At 45.5% G+C, this 21,735-nt stretch overlaps 1 long non-coding RNA gene across 1 annotated transcript; it reads right to left on the minus strand.

Annotated features, from left to right (window-relative positions):
- Positions 1 to 5,108: 5,108 nt before the first annotated feature.
- LOC140478570 (uncharacterized) lies at positions 5,109 to 21,473 on the minus strand. The gene is made up of 3 exons (XR_011960832.1): positions 21,297 to 21,473; positions 15,366 to 15,491; positions 5,109 to 5,504 (listed from the first exon to the last, which is right to left on the minus strand). It is a non-coding gene; the product is annotated as an uncharacterized lncRNA (long non-coding RNA).
- Positions 21,474 to 21,735: the final 262 nt, after the last annotated feature.

Consider the following 21,735-nt stretch of genomic DNA (forward strand, 5'->3'; position numbering starts at 1 on the left):
GGAGTCCCCAGTGAGCCCACACAGGGGGAGAGACCATTCAGATGGTCAGTGTGTGGGAAGGGATTCAGTGATTCATCCTGCCCCCCCGATACCCCAGCGGGTTCACACTGGGTAGGAGCTGGTCAACCCTCTGTGTGACAAGGGATTTGCTGCATCTTCAACACGATTGAGAGCCCAGTGAGTGCTCACAGGGAAGTGGTCATCCCCCTGCTCCACGTGGACTGCAGGACTCTGATTCTGATGTTACTGTCCATCAGAGTCAGGAGTGGACCTTGTACATGATGACACTGCTGGAGTATTGATGTTGTTGTTGTTAACCACATTAACTGGGCTGGAGGTGACTGAACTTACATTGCCACTCTCTGAACCTCAGGATGTCTCTCTGGGCAGTAAGTCTCCACAAACAGCAATATGACAATGAGCAGGGATCATCTGTTTTGATTTAAATTGTGACTGTAGCACGGCTGCTTCACAGCATCAAGTACAAGGTTGGAGTCCAGCCTTGGTCAACGGCCTGTGTGGAGGTCCCACATTCTCCCCATGATAGTGTGGGTCCCCTCCAGGTGCTCTGGTTTCCTCCCATAGTCCAAAGATGTGCAGGTCAGGTTGATCAGTCGTGCTAAATTGTCCACAGTGTCCAGGATTGTGCAGACTATGTGGATCAGCCATGGGAAATGCAGTGTTACAGGGATGGAGTGCTCTGGGAGTGATGTTCTTCGGATGGTCGGTGGGGTCGGATGGGCGAATGCTCTCCTTCCACACTGTAGGGATTTTATTCTAAGGCTACACAGCAGGGTGCCCTTGGAGAAGCAACATGTAGTGTGGATCAATGCTCTCGATGCCTTTAGAGAGAGGTGGGCACCACAGGGGATATAGTGCTTTATCTCCACCGCTGCCCCCTCCCCACAACTGTACTTTGATTTAGTCCCTTCTCACTCTGTCACTTGTAATGGTTTGCTTGGCCCGTAATGGGCTTTGTTTGGAAATATTCAATTGGTTACACAAATAGTTTACTGCTGGTGATTATATGTCTAGATTTGAGTGGTGCTGGAAAAGCACAGCAGGTCAGGCAGGATCTGAGGAGCTGCAAAATCAACGTTTTGGCAAAAGGCCTTTTCCAGCACCACTCTAACCTAGGCTCTGGTTTCCAGCATCTGCAGTCATCAGTTTTACACTGCTGGTGATCATATATTAACCAAAAGCAAAACGGTGTAATGATGATTTTGATTGTGGGAAGGTTGGTGTGATCACATTTCTGGGTCAGAGAAATTGGGAAAAAGAACGCTTCACAGCTCATAGAACGAGAACTGAAAAGCTGTTAAATCAAACCAAAGGTTCAGACATTGAGGGAATATTTCCCTGGAGTTTGAGGAGCTGGAAAGTGATGGTGTCTGGGAATAGACGGGATTATGATTTACAAAGGTTGAAAGCTTTAAAACTGTTATATTCAAACAGTTCAATTTATTTTCTTTAATTTTACTTGCGGTGCAAAAAGCTCTTACAACATTTTAAAACCAAAATTCACAAACCTTGTGTTAAAGATAAATGTTAAATAAAATCCATCAAACCATCCCTCACTGAAAACTGTTGTGAAAGTGCAATCTCCTGGAGAATCCCTGCCCACTCCTTCCTACCCGGGCTCCATGACTACATATATACGTGGGAGATAGCAGCAGGAGGAGGCCATTCAGCCTTTCAATCCTGCTCCACCATTCAAGGGGAAACAGCTGACCATCCAGCTCAGTCTCCTGTTCCTGCTGTGTTCCAATCCCCTTTCATGACTTTACCTCGAAGAACTATATCTAAGCCCTCCTTTGGCTTCACTGCCTTTTGTCCCAGTGGCGTTGCGGTGTTACTGTGTGGGTGTAGGCAGGGGTAATGTGATGGTGCTGCCTCCTGGAGGATGCATTCAGCGTCCCTCATCATTCTGCAGTAACATCAACTGGGTTTCAGCAACTAGAGATAGAACCCATTCCCAGGATATGGGCATCACTGGCTCAGCCAGCATTTATTCCCCATCTCTCCTTACCCTTGAGAAGATGGTAGTGAGCTGCTGTCTTGAACCATTCACAGTCCATTTGGCGCAGAGAGACCGACAATGCTGGGAGGGAGTATGTTGCAGGATTTTGGCCGAGTGATTCTCCATCTTTGGTTCATCAAATGTTGTTTAACTTAATCACGATCTGCACCTGATGTTGAGATTTCAGTCTGCAAATCTTCACTATCTCACACCCTGTATAAAGGAATATGTATAGATTAGAAATTCAGAGCAGACAATTCTAGTTTCTCTGGAATATCTTTTTCCCCTTTCTTCCCCCAAAGCTGTAACCCTCCAGCCCACTTACTCTCTCCCACCGTTCTGACTCTACTACCCCCTAATGTACACCCTCCCCATTCTCATGGAGTTGTTGATAAACAGATCCATGACACCACTTCCCGTCCCTGGTTAGACTCTGCACCCTTTCTGGGTTCACTTCCTTTCACTTCAGTTGCTGCAAGTCAATAATGTAAGAGCAGAATGAAACAAAAGGAAACAGAAAGGGAGGTGGCAGATCCTGGACAGAAGAGGAACCTTCCGTCTGGGAGAATGGGTCAGATTCTTCCTTGTTTCCCATTGGTCAATTCCCAGTGTTATGACAAGTTGCGAATGGAACTTGGTCCCATCTGGGCGCAGTGTCACTTTGACCCCCCCCCGCCCCCCCAACTGATCAATACTATAGGCAGATGCGTCTCCTTCCTGCCAATCACAGTGTGAAATGCTTTCCGCTAGTTACTCCAAAGAACATGCTCCAAAACCCGCCCACATTCTGTCCATGTACAGTGGTGTGTTCCCCCACACACGTGTGGTCCCTGCCTCAGGGACTGTGGGAGTTGGAGTCCCCATGAAGTCTCTGGAGACCTGTCCCTGGAAAGTGAGAGAAAGTGTGGGCTGGAGGGTGTTGTGTACAGGATATCTATTCAGACACACAGGACATGTGGGCGGTCACTGGGATTTACTGAGACATCCGCTTAGACACCCCGATTTCTGACGTAAGGAATATACATTCAGCCAATTGCGGGGTGGGGAGGTTAATAATGGGCAGCAGATTTTAAGCAGAGGTGGCTCAGTGGCTAGCACTGCTGCCTCACAGCATCAGGGACGGGTTTGATTCCAGCGTTAGGCAACTGTGTGGAGTGTACACATTCTCCCCATGTCTGCATAGTTTTGTTCGGAGTTCCAGTTTCCTCCCACAGTCCAAAGATGTGCAGGTTAGGTGGATTGGTCAGGCCAAATTGCTCACAGGGTCCATGCATGTGCTGGTTAGGCAATTAGCCACAGGAAATGCAGGGTTACAGGGAATGGGTGGGTCTGAATGGGATGCTCATCATAGGGTTGGTGTGGACCCGATGGATGAATACCCTGTTTCTGCACTATAGGGACTCTATTCTATTCTCATGAAGAAGAATGTACCTATCTCAATGTGTTGTGAATCTGTGGAATTTCAAAATGCGGTGGATGCCAGGACAATGAGCCAATTTAATGAAGAGATACAGATGTTTAATTTGCAATGAGTTGAACTGTGAGAGAGAGAGCAGGCGGGAAAATCCAGCTGAGACCGAGGTGAGCTCAATCATCACCGTATTAAATGGTGGAGCTGGTTCGAAGGGCTGCATTGCCTCCCCTGTGCCCAGTGCTTATCTTCTTACGGTAATAACTGAAAAGCTAAATCCAAAACTCACCATCTTCACCAAAGGAGATTTTCAGAAACAGCAGGATAGTCAGGTGGATTAGCGTTCCAAACTTAGGTAGTGAGGAAGGGTGTAGGAGATAACGATTTTGCAATTTTAAACTGAGGGGAGACAGTGATTTATGGTTTTAGATTGTGTAGGACATTCACACCGTCCAGAATACTCTGTTGTGAATATCTATTCTGGACTTTGTTACAAAGCCAAGGTCACTGACAATGAAACCCAAAACACCCAGGAAACATTGCCTCCCCTCGTAATCTGATGAAAAGACTTGTCATAAATCTGATACAATTTAGAACACAGATGGAAAGCAGGAAGATTAAATCCAATCCCAAGATACTGTGCTTAAACAAAGGAGACTACAATAGGAGGAGGTAGGAATTGGCGAATGCAGACTGGAAGCAAAGACTTTACTGTGGGACAGTTGACAGACAGTGGAGGAATATCAAAGTAATTTTTCAAATTTCTCAGCAAAAGTATATATCAGTGAAAAGGAAGGACTGTAGGAAAAGGAGTAATCTGCCATGTCTAAGGAAATAAGGGAGTCTATGAAGTTGAAGGAGAAGGCATACAAACTGTCAAAGACCAAGGATAAATTCGGAGATTGGAAAAACTTCAAAGATCAACAGAAAGCATGATGGAATTGGGGATAAAAAGTGATGAGTAACTATCCCCAGGGACAGAATAGCAGTTTACACTGCTAGAGGGAAACCTATTGTGTGGGGAACATATGGCCTCTGTAATTGTTGAGGCACATAACTGTTACCATAGAGATAATCCTGATCAAAGTAAAAATCACAGCACACCCCAAAAGCTTGTACTTCCAAATAAACCTGTTGGACTATAACCTGGTGTTGCGTGATTTTTAACTTTGTCGACCCCACCCCAACCCCGGCTCCTGCACATCAGAATCCTGACAGATACCCCACTGAAACTGAAGCGCCTCTCAGGTACTTGAGGGAGCCACAGGGGTGTGGGGGAGGGGTGTGTGGTTTAACCACAAAGTGCTGAACAGAACTAGACTGTCTAACTGCTGTTGCCATGGAGATACTACTGCGAGACAGTCTGTATTCAAGGTCCTAATCCACAAAGGTTTAAGAATGGGAGTGGCATATCGGACAGGCGGGGAGTTACCTGATGCTGCCTGGAGGTGTTTTGCATGTACACTATCCAGGTAACTGCCGTGTCTCATCAATAAAAGACTCAAAGAAGACCTCTCAGAGTTCTGTGCCCAGTTATTCCGATCCAGCAGGGTTCAGGAATATGAGCACACAGCAGTCAGTCTTCACAGTGGAGGATACGAAGAACATGCCAGTAATTGATAAGGAGACTGAGGAAGGTGAGGATCGAGAAACGACCATTATCACGATAGAGTTAGAGCTGGGCAAGCTAATGGAGCTAAAGGTAAACAAGTCTCATTGCCCTGATGGAATACATCCCAGGATACCAACAGAGTTAGGGGGAGAAATAGCAAATGCACTTAATAGAATCCTACAGCAGAGACAGGCCCTTTGACCCAAACTGGCCCATGCCAATCAGAATGTCCATCCACACTAACCCCATTTCCCTGCACTTGGCCCATCTGCTTCTGAAACTTTCCTATCCATGTATTTGTCCAAATGTCTTTTACTTGTTGTTAATATACCCACCTCAACCACTTCCACTGGCAGCTCATTCCATATACATACCACCTTTGTGTAGAACAGTTGTCCCTCAGGTTCCCATGTATTCTTTCTCCTCTAACTTTAACCTGATGCCCTCCAATCCTTGAGTCCCTGCGAAAAAGACCGAGTGCATTCACCTTACCCACGCCCCTCATGGTCTTATACACTTCTATAAAATATTCCCCCGCAGTTTCTTCTGCTCTAAACAAAAAAGTCCTCGCTTGACCAACCTCTCCCTGTACCTCAGACCCCTGAGACCTGACATCATCCTTGTAAATTTCTTCTTCACCTTTCCAGTTGAATAACTGAAACCTACACTGCACTCATCACATTTCCTGGGTTTCCCCACAGCACTGGAACCGATGTGACAACGCCAATGGATTACAATCAATGATTGATAATTCACTCCATTACAACAATCCCATTTTCATAGATTTTTCCATGATGCAGGAATCCTTTTTTCTTTCTGGTTTCATGGTTAATTGTCCTCATACAAAACCAATCTGTGGCTTACCTGTTCCAGGGAAATGTGCCATGATTATTTAGACTTTCAAAAACCAATTAAATCTCTCTCCACAGTCCCCACGCTAACATGGACTTCACTGTCTCAGTACTTTTTTCCAGTCACACGGACATTTGGAATATTCGTCCATGGACAGAATGCACACCTTTCCATCCAGATGAAAAGGTCAATGATATTCAGATCGGCACGGATCCAGTAACATGAAGTTGAAATTGAATTTCTCAACTGCAAATCCCCCCTTTCAATACTCTATAACAGAGAAAACAGAAAGTGCTGGAGATCCTCAGCAGGTCTGGCAGCATCTGAAATGGTGACAGATGCAGGAAACATTGCAGCCTTGAAGAAGTGTTGAGATGATCACACCAGGCATGTGTGCTTGATGACCATTATGGATAAGATGGGGACAGGGATCCCTTTCTGGAAGGGCCTTGGTGAGACCACACCTGGAGTACTGTTTACACCTTTGTTTCCCTTTTCCAAGGAAGGCTCTCCTGGTTATTGAGAGAGGGTAAAGGAGGATCACCAGATGAGTCCTGGGATGGGAAGATAGTTAAGGACTGCAGATGCTGGAAGTCAGAGTCTGTACAATGTGGATCTGGGGAGGTGCAGCAGGTCAGGCAGCATCAGAGGAGCAGGAAGGTTGATGTTTTGGGTCAGGACCCTTTGTCAGTCTTGATAAATAGCCCTGACCCAAAATGTCAGCTTTCCAGCCCAATAGTTTCATGCTGGTCATCAAGCACCTATTTATTCTAGTCCCACGTTCTGGCACTCAGCGTGTAATCGATATTGTAGTGCTTGGTGTGATCATCTAAACACTTCTTCAAGGCTGCAATGTTTCCTGCATCTGTCACCATTTCAGATGCTGGCAGACTTGCTGAGGATCTCCAGCGCTTTGTTTTTTTATTGCAGATTTCCACCATTTTCCTGAAACACAGAGTCATAGACATGTAAACAGCTCCAGATTTTGTTGACTCATATTCCTGGGATGTCAGGACTGATGGCTGAACAGGGACTCAATCTTCGTTTAATCCTCCTTTCCTTTGGCTTTCTGAGCCGCTAACTACATCACTAATATTCTACCTCCTATTCCCAGTCCTGAATCGGACCCATCTAAGCCTACACTTTTGTTCCCATCCTCCTGCTAGACTAGTTACAAACTCACCAATAGAACTGGCAAAATCCCCCACCAGATTTGTCTCAGCTCTGCCCGGGGTAACTGGTCAGGCTGGTATAGGTCCCACCCAGAAACAGTCCCAGTGCCTGAAGAATCAAAACCCTTCTCTGGTACACCATTTCCACCAGCCACACATCCAGCTGATCTACCTTCTCATTCCTCTCTCATAAGCACATGGCACTGGGAGTAAGTCTGACATTACATTTCAGGAGCTACATTTTAATGTATCTCTGCTCTCCCTCAGTCCAGCTTTCAGGCCCTCATCCCTCTGTTTAGCGATGTCCTTGGTATCTGTGTGTTGCACGACCACGGCCTGTTTACCCTCCAGCTCCAGAATGTCCTGCAGCCACTCCATGATATCATGGATCTTGGCACCAGGGAGATTACATACCATCCTGGATTCATGTCTGTGGGCACAGAAGTGCCTGGCTGTACCCCTGATTATTGAATCCCCTGCCACTATAGCCCTGCCACTCTCATTCCTCTTGTTCTGATCAGCAGAGCTCTCTGTGGTGTCATGAACCTGGCTGATGCTGATTTCCCGAGAAGCCACCCCACCCATTCCCGCCCTTACAGAATCCCAAGTGGGATACAGTATCTGTATGAGAAGGGGATAACAACGGGGGACTCCTGTACTCGCTTCCTGAGCCTTTTACTAGATCTGATGTTCACCCATTCCCTTTCTGCCAGTGTAACCCTCACCTGCAGGGTGACTAACTCACTAAACGTGCTGTCCATAACATTCTCAGTATTGCAGATGCTCCACAGTGAGTCCACTCCCAGCTCCAGCTCTGAAAGGCAGTTTCCCAGTAGCTGCAGATGGGAACCCTTGCTGCACAAATAGCCGTCAGGGACACTGGAAGCGGCCCTTATTTCCCACATTGTGCAAGAGGAGCACACCACGGGTCTGAGGGCTCCTGTCACAACGTCTCTCTACATTCATCTAGTTACTCCCATTAAGAGAATTTAAATGAGTGAGTAACCTACCTTCACTTCAAGCATGTCCATTATAACAACAAAAAATATCTTTACTTAAGCTGATATGTCATACTTTAAAAACTTAAATACTCCACAGGTATCACTGACAAATTGGCTATTCCCATCGGGACTGTGAATTTCTGAAAGGCCTGAACTAAAACTGAGTTTCAGCTTCACCTTCTCCCTGTCTCACCTCACTATTTACACCCAACTCCAAAACACTCTCATTGAGCCAAACAGCCCTCACAGTGCAGGCCTGTCATTTTCATTGTCTGCTCACACCTACACTGCCCTCAGCCTCCTGTACTGTTCCAATGCACCTCAATGGGAGCTCAGGACCAGCATTGCATCTTTCAATTCAGCCCTTTGTACCCCCAGAGTCAAAATGGACTTCAGCAGTTTCTGAATGAACAGACAGTTGTCAGAATCTGGAACATTCCACCTGAAATGGTGCTGGAAGTTGAGTCCACGAGAAATTTCAATGAGAAATTTGCAGAGAATTGGAAGTAGGGAGTTTACAGATTAACATTATAAAGTGGATGATTGAGACTAAATCTGACAGTTCCTGCAAAAAGACGAGTTGTAATTTGGATAAATCTGTGCCCTCTCTCAGGCCAATACCTCCTTCCACAGCTGCAGGGCCAAGAATTGAACACATACCCCAAGGGTGATCCAACCATGGACTTGAACATCTGTTTGCTTTTGGCTTGACAAAAACATTAAAGATATTTTCCCACAGACAGAACAGACAAACCTTTCTCATTCCACAGTTAAATCCCAATGATATTCAGATCCCGATGACTCCGCTGACTGTAGAAACTTGTTTTTTGAGATCCCAGTCTCAATTATTCTCAATTAATATTCTATAAAATGAATTCACAAAACAAATGTCACAGTCAGTGCAAGATGAACAGTGAAGGTAAACACTTCTCTCAGTATGTGTTTGATGTGTAAATGCTCCTCTTCAAATCACCCCGCCCCCACCCAGGAATAGGACACGTTCATGCTCCTTGCTGTACCTTGCCCCAAATAAAGATGGTGGCTATAACCGAGGACCTCTCACGGCCTAAGGCCCAAGCCATCTTCCCCTTCGCTGCAAACGTGGGACCAAGAGTTTCTAATTCAGACTAACTACCTGCCCAGAGTGTAACTAAACCCTCCCAGTCTACACTGATAGATTCCATCCGGTTCCTGCTGCCACTCTCCCCTTTCCGCCTCCTGCACACACCATGGGTTATCGTGGGTCCAGTGACCCTTCCTCAGAACCTATGACAGCTGGGAAAATTAGAATCCCTTCAGGAAACAGGCCTTTTGTCCCAACAATTCCACACCCACCCTCCGAAGTTTATCCCACCCAGAGCCATTCTCCTATTCTATTACTCTCCATTTCCCCCAAACTAATGCACATCCCTGAACCCTACGGGAACCTTAGCTGGGCCAATTCACCGAACCTACAGATCTTTGGACTATAGGAGATAGGGGTTAAAGAGTAAATAATAGGTGGGGACAGAGCCCAAAGAGAGACAGGAACATTTGGAAAGATAAAGGAGTGGGAAGGTGGAAAGCTGTTAATGGAGGAGACAGGAACCTTCCAGCATCTCAGTGGCGGTGGTGGAAATGGTGGCTGATTATCTACATTGTGCCTGCAAAAAAGACCCTGAGCTTCCAGTTGCCTGCTCATTAACACACAAGACTGTTCCCTGTCCAACATCTCTGTCTCATGCTTACTGCAGTGTTCCAGTGAAGCTTGATGCAAGCTGGAAGAACACTTCAGAACATACCAAATGGCTTCCTATTTCGAGGACTGCAATTTCCCCTCACATGTGGTCAACAATGCCCTCCAGTGTCTCTCCTCCACTTCCCACACCACTGCCCTTGAACCCCACCCCTCCAAATGCAACAAAGATGGAATCCCACCATCCTCACCTTCCACCCAGATACAACCCATCATCCTCTGCTCTTTCCACCATCAGATCCAACCCCCTGAGATATATTTCCCTCCCCACCCCTTTAAGCATTCCACAGAGACCATACCTTCTGTGACTTCCACGTTAGATCCACAATCCCCACCAACCCACCCTCCACTCCAAGCACCTTCGCTTGCCACTGCAAGAGGTGGAAAACATGTGCCCACACCTTCCCCTCACCTCCATCCAAGGCACCACTGGATCCTCCCACATCCAGCAGAGATTTCCCTGTCCACCCAAACACCTCACCTAGTGTGTCCCTTGCTCTCAGGACGCCAAATTGTGGAATATTTCAGGGAACATTTCTGGGACACATGCACCAACCAACCCCACTGCCCTGGAGCTGACCACTATGGCTACCCCCTACACCCTCCACCACCACGCTGCCAAGGACATGCAAGTCCTCCATCCCAAATCCAAGCCACCCAACACCTGGAGGAAGAACACCTCATCTTCCACCTTGGGAACTTTCAACCACACGGCATCAAGGTTTCCTCATCTCCCCTCCCCCAATTTATATCAGATTAAACCCTCCAACTCGGCACTGGCCTCTTGAACAGTCCCACCTGCCCATCTTCCTTCCCAATTGTCCATTTCACCCTCTCACCACGACCCTCCATCTACAACCACCTATTGCCTCCCTATCTCCCTTCCCCCAACCCCAAACACCCCTCCCTATTTATCTCTCAGCCATATTCCACCACCCACATTTCTGATGAAGTGCTGACATGCCCAATACGTCAATTCTCCTGCTCCTTGGATGCTGCCTGACCTGCTGTGCTTTTCCAGCATCACACTTTAACACAAGCTGGAAGAACAACACCTCATCTCCCACTTGGGGACCCTGCAACCCTCTGGCTTCAACATCAAATTCAATAATTTTAGGTCCTGAACTCTCCCATGTCCTAGTGTCTTTGCCCCCGACCCCACATACCAGGCCTTGTTATTACGTAGCCTACCATTACACATTACCTATGGTTAGCCACGAACAGTCCCCATAAACAGCTATTCACCCTCCCCCCGTCCGATCGTTATTCACTCCTTTGTCCAACTGCTCTTATATCTCTCTCTTTGGACTCTATCCCCACCGATCATTTACTCCTTAACCCCTACTTTCTGCATAAAAACAGACTTTTTTTCTCAGTAACATCAGTTCCTGAGGAAGCGTCACTGGATCGAAAATGCGAACTGATTTCTTTTCACAGATGCTGACAGATCTGCTGAGCTTTTCCAGTACCTTCTGGTTGTTGTGTGTGATTTACAGCATCCGAAGTTCTTTTGGTTCTAATTTACCCGGAGTATCTAATTCAGGTCCAGCAGACTGAAACAGTGTTTATCAACCTTCCCAGTCCACACTAACTCCATCTCTCTCCCAGTATCTGCTGTCTCTCCCACTCCTTCACATTCAGTCCCCCCTCACAGTGACACTGCGCCTGCAAAGCTGATGGTCATGTGTTGGCCTGCTTGGCCCACCCCTCATTCACTCCCATTGGCTGGAGGATCACGCCAACTCTCCTATTGGTCTGAAGCTGTGTCAATCAGCCAGGGCCCATTGTGACCTGAGTGGTGGGATCCTCCCAGGTGCATCAGAGGCTGAGGGGTGACCTGATGGAGGTTTATAAAACCATGAGGGGCCTGGGTAGGATAAATAGACAAGGTCATTTCCCTGGTTTGGGGGAGTCCAGAATGAGAGGGCATAGGTTGAAGATGAGAGGGGAAGAATTTAAAATGGATCTGAGGGGCAATTTTTTCCCCCACTGAGGTTGGTGCGTGTATGGAATCTTCTGTCGGGAAGTGGAGGATGTTGGTACAATTAAACCATTTGGCATCTGGATGGGTATATGAATAGGAAAGGTGTAGAGTGATATGTGCCAAGTGTTGGCAAATGGGTCTAGATTAGGTTGGGATATCTGGTCAGCATGGACCAGTTTAACCAAAGGGTTTATTTTCATGCTGTACATCTCTACGGCTCTGCCCTGTGATGAGCTTCATCATTCACAGTGAATGGGTCAGTATGACAGAGCACAGGGGCTGGAGGCTATTCAGCCCATTGGGGCTGTACTCTCTCCCTCTGGAGATGGTGCCAGTCAGTCCCAACTCACCTCCCATTTGGACATAGCCCTCCAAATCCTTCCTTAAAAATGTTAAATTTCAAATTTGTTTTGACAATAACTACTGAATCTGCATCCAGTTGTCGGTCAAACTGTTCCAGATGCTAAGAACTTAGTGAGTAAAATAATCTTCACATTTTTCCTCTGCATTATTTGCCAGTTACCTGAAAATAGTTACTAAAAATTGTGACGTTAAAAATTTCTCACTCTGTCTCTCTATAAATGAAATACCCTGGAAACAAATCAACTCCTGGTCGAAATCACTGCTTAACCTTCTCAGCTCCAAGTAGAATTATCTGACCTTCTGCTAACTCTCCATAAAAAAGAAACCTATCTTAATTTTAATTTATTAGTGCCATAGAGATGTACAGCACAGAAACAGACCCTTCAGTCCAACTTGTCCATGCTGACCAGATATCCTAAATTAATCTCGTCCCATATGCCAGCCCTTGGCCCATAGCCTTCTAAACCTTTCCCAATCACATATCCTATGAGATGCCTTTTAAATGTTGTAACTGTACCAGCCTCCACACTTTCTCAGGCAGCTCATTCCATACAAGTGCCACGTTCAGCTTGAAACTTTGCCCTTAATATCCATTTTCAATCTTTTCCCTCATGCCTGTGCTTTCTATTTTTGGACTCACCTAAACAGGAATAAGACCCTGGCTCTTTACCCTATCCATGCCCCTAACGATTTTATCAACCTCTATGGTCATCCGATTCTCCAGTGAAAACAGCCTCAGTCTATTCAGCCTCTCCCTATAGCTCAATCCCTCAACCCTGGCAACATCTTTGCATCTTTTCCGAATCCTTTCAAGTTTCACAATATCATTCCAATAGCGGGGAGACCAGGACTGAAAGCAGAATTCCAGAAGTGGCTGAATGAATGTCCTGTACAGCTGCAAAATGACGTCACAACACCTGTACTCAATGCACAGACCAATAAGGGCAAGTACAGCAAACACTTTCTTCACTACCCTGCCTATCTATGATTCCACTTTCAAGGAACTATGAGCCTGCACTCCAAGATCTCTTAGTTCAGCAACACTCCCCAGGACCTTCCCATTAAGTGTAGAAGTCCTTCCCTGATTTGCTTTTCCAAAATGCAGAACCTCAAATTTTCTAAATTAAACTTCATCTGCCACTCCTCAGCCCATTTGATCGGAGTCTCATTGTACTTTCAGGTAACTTTGCTATCCATTGCACCTCCAATTTTGGTGTCTATTGTAAACCTACTAACCATAGCTCCTATATTCACATAGAAATCATTCATATAAATGGCAAAAAGCAGTGGACCCAGTACCCAGCCTGACAGCATATTGCACATCACAGGCTTCCTGTCCAAAAAGTACCCTCCACTATGACACTGACTGCTCAGCAAGGTTAGAGCTCATGGAATACAGGGAGAATTAAGCATTTGGATACAGAACTGGCTCAAAGACAGAAGACAGAGGGTGGTGATGGAGGATTGCTTTTCAGACTGGAGGCCTGTGACTAGTGGAGTGTTACAAGGATCACTGCTGGATCCACTACCTTTCGTCATTTATATCAATGACTTGGATGTGAACATAGGAGGTATAGTTAGTGAGATGACACCAAAACTGGAGGTGTAGTGGACAGTGAAAAAGGTTACCTCAGAGTACAATGGGATCTTGATCAGATGGGTGAATGGGCTTAGGATTGGCATTTTGGGAAAGCAAATCTTAGCAAGACGTATACACTTAATGGTAAGGTCCTGAGGAGTGTTACTGAATAAAGAGACCTTGGAGTGCAGGTAGATAGGATAGTGAAGGCGGCATTTGGTATGCTTTCCTTTATCGGACAAAGTATTGAGTACAGGAGTTGTGAGGTCATGTTGTGGCTGTACAGGACATTGGTTAGGCCACTTTTGGAACGTTGCATACAAATATGGTCTCCCTCCTATTAGAAGGATTTTGTGAAACTTGAAAGGGTTCAGGAAAGATTTACAAGAATGTGGCCAGGGTTGGAGGATTTGAGCTAGGCTGGGGTGGTAAATAGAGGTTGAATAGATTGGGGCAGTTTTCCCTGCAGCGTCGGAGGCTGAGAGGTGATCTTATCGATGCATATCAAAACATGAGGTGCATGGATAGGATAAATACACAAAGACTTTTCCCTGGTGTGGGGGATCCCAGCAGTAGAGGACATAGGTTTATGGTACGAGGGGAAAGACTTTAAAGAGACTTGAGAGACAACGTTTTCACACAGAGGGCGGTACGTATATGGAATGAGCTGACAGAGAAAGTGGTGGTGGCCATTATGATTGCAACATTTAAAAGACATCTTCATGTGTATATGAATAGGAAGGATATGGGCCGGGTGCTGACAGGGGGGACTAGATTGCATTGGGATATCTGATCAGCATGTACTGGTCGGACCGAGGGGTCTCTGTTTCTGTGCTGTCCATCTATGACTGTTTGACCTTCCAGCCAATTCTGTATTGAAACAGCTAGTTCCGCCAGAATTCTATGGTATTGAACCTGCTAACCAGTGTGTTATGTGAAACTCTGTCTTTCTCAAGTCCAAGTTACTGATTTCAATGCACAAAGCCATGCTGACTCTCCCTAATCATTTTTGCCTTTCCAATGACATGTAAATCCTGTCCCTGAGAATCCCTTCCAACAACCTCTCTGCCACTGACTTCAGGCTCACCGGTCTATAGTTCCCTGGCTTTTCCTTACCACATCTCTCAAATAATGGCGCCAGTCTTCCAGCACCTCACCTGTGGTGTTTGATGATACAAATATCGCAGCGAGGGGCCCAGCAAAAGCTTTTCTAATTACCCACAAAGTTCTGGGATACACCTGATCAGATTCCAGGGATTAATCCACCTTTATGCATTTTAAGTCATCCAGTACCTCATCCTCTGTAACATGTACACTTGCCAAGATATCACTATTTATTTCTCCAAGTTCTCTAACTTTCATATCCCCTTTCAGTAAAATCTGACATTAAATACTTACAGAATCTCTCCCACCTCCTGCTGTTCCATAGACAGTCTTGTTGATCTTTGAGGGTCGCTATTCTCTGCCTCGTTATTCTTTTGTCTTTAGTGTATTTGTAGATTCTCTTTGGTTTTTTCCTTAAACCTATTTCCCAAAGCTATCTCATGTCCTCTTTTCTGCCTCCTGGTTTCCCGCGAGTATACTCCTACTGCCCTTATAGTCCTCTAGGGACTCACTCAAACCACATGGTCTGTACCTGCCATATCCTTTCTTCATTTTCTTGATCAGAGCTTCAATTTCTCAGATCACGCAGCATTCTCGACGCCTCCCAGCCTTGGCCTTAACGGGAACTTACTATCTGCGTACTCTCATTGTCGCAGGCCTATGGAGACAATGGCAGATGATGACAGAGAAACAATCATTATCAGTAAAGAGGTCGTGTTGGGAAAGCTAACAACTCATCCTTATCTCTATAATTCCTCTCTAGCCTCAGAACTATCACTATCTCTGGTATCAAAAACATCTCAATCTCTGCAACATCCTCCAATCTCTAATCTCCTCCAGTCTCAACACCCTCCCTATCTTTAATCTTGTCCACCCTCACAAATCTCTGTGATGTGCCTTTCTTTAATTTCAACCTTCAGGATAACCCATTTTTATTTCAGATTCCTGAACCCTGAGCTCCACAATGTCCCGCTTAACCTCTGTCACATTTTCCTCCAAAAAAACATTAATCAATCATGTATTCTAATATCACCTTCTCTGACCTGGTTTCTATTGTGGCTTGTCATATTCCTTTATTATGCATCTGTGGTCTACATGACAGAAAAAGCTGTTGTGGTCCATCGGGTTTATGCTGTAAAGAAATCTCCCAGCTCACTATTTTAATCCCATTTTCCAGCACTGAGCCCATAGACCTGTCAGTCTTGGCATTGCAAGTATGTTCCTAAATACATCTGAAATGCCATCGGGATTTCTGTCTCTCACTCACTTCCAGACAGTGAGGTTTAGTGCAACTGTTGCTCTATGATGACATCGCACACAGAGCAGCTGGGTCTGTACATACCTGAGATCGCCCACACATTAGGAAGGATGGCAGGGTCCCTGAGAGGGGGCACAGGAGAGTTACCAGGATGGTTCAAGGAATGGGGGATTGCAGTTGGAGAATTTGTGGGGCTTTTTTAACATTAATTACTCATGTGACATGTGTGTTGCTAATACACATCAAGAATAACCATCCACAATTAATGGACTCTCCTTTTCAACCTATCCCCTTTCTTGCGCTGTGGCAACCTTCAGGTTAACCACCACCGACATCTCTCTCTAATGAGAGAGTAGTCCTATGGTCTGGGAGGACAATGCTGACTTGATCTTTCACACAGAGACGCCACTGTGCCTCGAGGGTGGGGAGAGAGAATGCTGAAGGTGGTGGATGGGAAAACACTCAGGTACAGTGCTTTATCATGGAGGATGTTCAATTTCTTTAATATTGTTGGGCGGGGGGGGGGGGGGTGCACTGATGCAGGCAAGTGGAGAATGTTCCAACACAATCCTGATGTGTACCTTATAGAGAGTAAACAGACATTGGGGAATCAGCGGTTTGGAAAAACTGAGAGTATTATCCTTGTAGCAAAGGAAATTGTGGGGAGCTGTGACAGAGCGGTTTACAAAAGTTACACATTATAAATCATAAACCTTATACCCATCAGCTCATTATACAAGGATTACAGGACACATGTTGAAGATTTGGGAAGATCTATTGAGAGGATGGTTTGATTCAAAGGAGAACTTTTATGCAGCAAATGGTATTGATCTGGAACACAATACCCTCACACAATATGAATATCCAGGTCCTGAAGTATAGAGTAATTCTGTCAGAGTTTGGCGTTACAATGACTGAGATTCCCATCTGAATGTACACCTGTAATACAAGTTTATAAAATCTGTCACTGTCAGTTCAAGTTTGAAACTCATACAATCCCCTCCTCCTGGCCCAGGATGATTAGATTACTTACAGTGTGGAAACAGGCGTTTCGGCCCAACAAGTCCACACTGACGCGCAACCCACCCATTCCCCTACATTTACCCCTTTACCTAACAATATGGGCAATTTAGCATGGCCAATTCACCTGACCTGCACATCTTTGGACTGTGGGAGGAAACCGGAGCACCCAGAGGAAACCCACGCAGACACGGGGAGAATGTGCAAACTCCACACAGTCAATCGCCTGAGGCGGGAATTGTACCTGGGTCTCTGGCGCTGTGAGGCAGCAATGCTAACCACTGTGCCACCGTGCCGTCCTGACTGTACACATTACCCCTGGTGGAGGTCAGCAGGTAATTCAGGGGCAAATCTGTGTGGGTTTCTAGGTGTTTCCACCTTGGGACTTCATGTGACTGAACATGGGACAGAATGATCCAAGATTCAGTCAGATATAGAGAGCAGGATTTGCTTCCTTTTCTTTCTTTCTGTGCTGCCGCTGTGCCTCCTCAATAAGACCATGGGGTGTGAAAGGCTCATGCAGCTCGGTGGGCAAGTTGTCTCCATTCTCACCAAGGGGCAGTAAGTTCCTCCCAGTCATTAAACAGAGTATCCCTGAAAACATAGCAACTGAGCATGATTCCCACTCCCCAGTGCTCCCAGTAAATGTTTCAAATAATGAGGGGGGAAATCTCCTAGAAAAGGCATAACAGGAATGTTCCAAGAGGATTATAAACAGTTTACAGAGAGATATTCACAGGAAAAGTGTGCAACAAGTTGGCAAATGGAGTATAACTTGGGATAAACTGTAGAAAGCTGCACCAGAAAGGGACTGGGGGAAAATGAGCAGGAAACAAAAAGCTAGTACACAGTTACAACATGGAATCAGGAAGGGGAATGGAATGCTGTCCCTTATTTCAAAGAGTTTGCAATGTAAGAGTTTGGAGTATATACCTTAGGGCAACTAAACAAATGGCAAGTGAGACCACAACTGGAGTAACGTGAACAGATTTGGTCACTTTAGTTAACGAAACAGAGTAGTTTATTGGAGGCATTTGAGAGAAGATCCTTTGGGATGATCCCTGTTTTGAAGGGATTATCCTGTAAATAAAGGCTGAATAAGTTGGGAATCTACTCACTGGACTTTGGAAGAATGAGAGGTGATCTCTTTGAAACATACAGGATTCTGTCGAGGTTTGACAGGGTAAATATGGAGAGGATGTGTCCCATTACGGGTGAGTCTTGAACCAGATTCTGGGTCAGTCGTGGAATCAAGGATTCTGTTTCAGATTTGTCAAGTTAAAGGCAACACTGACACAGGTTAGGGTTTCAGTAGCAATGGACCTGGGGTGAGGAGGAGATAAGCAACGTTTTAGAGATTGGAATTCCTGGTGTTTGTGATTGTGTAGATGTCTGATCAGAAGGTCACCTTGGGGTCAGATATGAGAGCAATATTGTGAAGAGTGTAGTTCTGCCTCAGACACTTCCCAGTGAGAGGGAGGGACACAGCAGTAAGGAAAATGTATTTGGAATAACAACTGAAGGCAATGGGTTTAACAATTACAGTGTTTCATTGGAGTGAATTGCAGCTAATCGAAGCGTGGTAAGCAGTTTGATAACTGAGTAATAGTGGACTAATGGAGACGGATGATGGGGAAGGAGAGCTGGACATTGTCAGTGTACATGTGAAACCTAACACTGTGCTTTTGGGCGATGTTACCTCCTGGCAGTATGTAGGTGAGAAACAGGACGGACCAAGGATAGATCCTGAAGGGACACCAAATACAATGAATTCAGAAAGGAAAGGGAGAGTGGAGATGGAGCAGGATTTTCCAATGATGGTGAGGTCAAATATTAGGTTTTAGCAGAATGGGAGAGAAGGACATAACCAGAAAAAACAGACAGACAGATCATGGAACAATATCTGTGAATTGCAAGGTGGGGGTGGGGGGGGGGGGTGTGGGTGGTGACAAGCAGGAGGATGAGACAGAGATTTGGAATGTCCATGATTTAGCTACACTAGGGTAAATGGTCAAGACGACCTCTAATAAGGCTTGACAAAGCACTCGAGGAAATGAAAGTTTAGGACTAAAATGAGGAGCACCCTTGTGAGGCAGTTTGTCTCGGTGGGCTAGTGGAGAGGGAGGGAAGAAGCAGAGGCAGCTGATCGGATTATCTCAATGTTATTGACAGAGAAACTCCATGTGCTCCTCACTCTTATTGTTGGAGGGGAGGATGGAGGAGACAGGATAATGGACAGTGTTTTTATTTCCAAAACAATAAACAAAACCTGTGATAGTGATTATAAAAATAAGTGAACAAACCTGTCGTATTTATCATTTATCAAGAATATTAAAATATACAACTGAAGTTCAGGTTTGAATCCCAAATCGGTAGAGGGTGGCTCTGAATTCAAGAAAAAAATAACTGGAATGAAGAATCTACTGTTTGCCATGGAACCATTGGGGATGTTTTTCTGCTATTGACAATGTCCTTGAGGGAAAGAATCCAGACAGTGGCCCATCAAATCACTCATTGTATTAATTACTGCACAGTCTCAACAAAGGAATGAAACTGGATGGACCACATTCCATCTACCAATGCACTAGCAAATACAACCACAAAATCAGCCCTCTTGACCCTGCAGCTTCCGCCTCACTGTGGGCCAACAACAGCAGCAGAACTGTACTCCAGCTCAATCTGAAATCTCATGGCCTGATATCCCCCACTTAACCATTAACATCAAGCCAGGGGAATCAACCCTGGTTCAATGGTGAATGCAGGAGGGCATGTCAGGAGCAGTACAAGGCATACCTAAAAATGAGATGCCAACCTGGTGCAGCGACCAAACCTGCATGCCAAACACCACAAGCAACACCAAATAGAACGAAGTGATCCCATAACCAACAGATGAGATCGGAGTTCTGCAGTTCTGCCACACCTAGTCAAGAATGGTGATGGACAATTAAACAACTCACTGGAGGAAGCATCACAGATATCCCCACCCTGACCGATGGAGGGGTCTCACACATTCATGCAACAGATAAGAGGACAGCATTAGCAGCGATTTTCAGCCAGCAGTGCCAAGCCTTCTCCATTGGTCCCTCACATCACAGATATGAATCGACTTGGCTGAAAACTCATTTCCAATCAGATCAAGAAATGGATAAGCAGTGTAAAGGTATGGGCCCTGCCAATATTCTGGCAATAATACTGTTGGCTGTGCTCCAGAACCTGCTGCCCAACAAGGCAAGTACTGCTCCAGCACTGGCACCTACCGACTTTGTGGAACATTGCTCAGGGATGTTCCAACACAACAACACAGGGCAGATCCAACACAGGGCAGATCCAACCCAGCCAATTCCCCTCCATCAGTCCACACTCGCTCAGCAGTGAGGTGATGGAAGGTGTCATCAACAGTGCTGCCAAGCAACTGCTCAGCAATAACCTGCTCAGCGATGCCCATTTTGGGTTCTGCCTGGGCCACTCAGTTCCCAAGCTTGTTACAGACTTGATTCACAAATTGACAAACAGCTGAATGAGGTGAGGATGACAGGCCAGACCCCCTCCAAGACCACTATTTCGACTTCAGTGATATCACCTGACCTCACCACAGTCTCAGCTCATTTGCTGAAACTCTCATTCATTCCTTTTGTTAATCTAGATTTCATTGTCTAAACCCACTCCTGGCCAGCATCCCACATTCACCCTCCCAATAATCTCTAGAATATTGAAAACTCTACTGCCGAAGTGCTCACTTGTACCAAAACTTGCTGATCAATCAAAAGACTCCCATTTATAAGCAACAACAATTTACTTTCGCACCTTTGAATTAATTCCTGGCTGTAATCATTCCTATCTCCCTGCACCACACCCCCTTTCATAACTCAATAACTCATTTTAGTTCAGACTCTCAATGATGTGTTTATTTTTGAGTTCACCTGTGTGACTGTTTCTATAGACTCCAAGGGAACATGGTCTGGAATCCCCACTCTGACTCTCTAAGATCTACTTTCTTCCTTTAAGGCATTCTTGAAAAACTGCTTATTTGGCAATCGTTTTGGTCACTGGACACAATATTCTCCAGCTGTAGCCTTATGTCAAAACTTCTCAATAATATTTTTGTGAAATTAAAACCATGATGATTTGTACAGATATCTTCTACTCTTCAATATCGCTGAGTGAATAATCTGTAATGTCTCTTACCCAACCACGTTGTGGGAGCACCTTCACCACACAAACTGCAGCAGTACAAGGAAGTCAAACATCACCCTCTCCACAGGCAACAAGGCTTTGGCATTGATCACTGGTTTCTGTGGAAGGAGAAATACACAGTTGATGTTTCAGGGAGTGCAATATGAATTACAGGGAATGAAAATGGTGCAGAATTTGACTGTCAGAAAATTGAAGGAAAATGCACTCGCTTATTGGAAAAAAGAATTCTTGACTGTCAAAGATATTGTGGAAAAAATAACCTGATAATGGAACAGCATATGGTCAGGAGCCGGGCAGCAGTGGACAATTCATTTACATTCCTGAAGAAGGGCTTATGCCCAAAACGTTGATCCTCCTGCTCCTCGGATGCTGCCTGGCCCGCTGTGTTTTTCCAGCTCTACATTTTTCAATTCATTTACAAAACAGCTGT

The sequence above is a fragment of the Chiloscyllium punctatum genome, chromosome 6 (assembly GCF_047496795.1).
Source record: "Chiloscyllium punctatum isolate Juve2018m chromosome 6, sChiPun1.3, whole genome shotgun sequence".
NCBI classification, from domain to species: domain Eukaryota; kingdom Metazoa; phylum Chordata; class Chondrichthyes; order Orectolobiformes; family Hemiscylliidae; genus Chiloscyllium; species Chiloscyllium punctatum.